Consider the following 1,437-nt stretch of genomic DNA (forward strand, 5'->3'; position numbering starts at 1 on the left):
TTCTTAACTGCCCTCGGAAATGGCCCAGCATATCACTCAGTTGTACCAAACCGCTACAAAAGTATACTGTATGGAATGCAGTGGTTCTCACGGACAATAAATGCTGGCCTTGCCAGCGATGCCCACATCCCATGAATGAATAAAAAAAAATTTGCCTTTACTTCCCATCTCTACATTCTCTGATCCACATATTTCAACCTCCATAAACTGCAGAAATGAAGCAAACTGCTTGTGTTAGATGTACAAAGACAGCTAAGGAAACATGTTCAAAAATTTGTAGAATAATTAAAGCTAACCGCTCAAGCATTTTTGCAATTCTTTATTTTCACTCTCGATTTGCCTATGCTACAGCCTTTATTGCAAGTACCACAAAATACGGTACATTTACTTTTGAATCATCAGAGCAGAACCACTTTTCATTATTTTAAATACAAAATTTATTGCAAAGTGAGATTGGGATATCCTATCATTTTATGGATGCATTCGGTCATAAAAAGGCTAATTTTTCTGTGGTACACCATAAATAGTCTGCAGATGTCGAATAACTTAATTGATTCTCCCCACGTAACCAAAGAGATTGCAACCATTGCTATGGAGTCGCATCTTCAGGTTTGCTTTAGCTGACAGGGTCTAACCTTGTATGCCAAAAGCGAATGTCAAGCGAGAGATGGAGCTAAAATCCAAGTTTTCATCCATCAGACAATTGGGCTTTCCCCCCGCCAAAACCAAAGCACTTCACAACCAGGATGAGGATTTCAGCAGCAGATGAGCAGAGGAAGGGGCAATATTACAGAGGTGGAAGATGTTGGCATTGGCTGAAGGAGAAATGTTGACAAAACACATCAGAAAAATCCTAGCTTCTCTTCAAAATGGCACCACTGGGGGTTTTACATCACCCCTATCCAGAGTAGGCAGAGTACCCACGTCGTATATATCTAATCTGAAAAGATGGCACCTCGAACACTGTAGCACTCTTAGTGCTGCACTGAAGTGGCAGCCTAGGTATTGCACTCAAGTCTTGAGGGGCTTGAATCAACAACTGTGTAAAATTAGGGGGACAAGTCCTACCAACTTATATTTTCTAGATCTGCCGGTCATAAAAAATACTAAAAAAAAGATATGATAGGCATTTTCTATTTATATTAAGTAATTACTACAGATAAGCCACATGAAATGCATCTGAATTCGGTTTACCCACCATCCTTTGTGCACCGCAGCAACACACAAGCAGCATGTGGTAGTCTTGTTCCAATCGGCTTTGCACACATTACTTCCCCCCCCCCCCCCGCCAACCCCCCCCCAACACAGCTGCTCTTCCTTTTTACACAAGCTGGCTGGTTTAATCACGGCCTGTTGAATTAGTTTTGGGCCAAGGCAACACCAATATACAACTCTTCCCCCCCACAAACCCAAGTTCATTTACTAATGTTAGAACAC

Source organism: Somniosus microcephalus, chromosome 18, assembly GCF_052327205.1.
Source record: "Somniosus microcephalus isolate GS21.2 chromosome 18, FLI_Smic_1.0, whole genome shotgun sequence".
In the NCBI taxonomy this organism is placed as follows: Eukaryota; Metazoa; Chordata; class Chondrichthyes; order Squaliformes; family Somniosidae; genus Somniosus; species Somniosus microcephalus.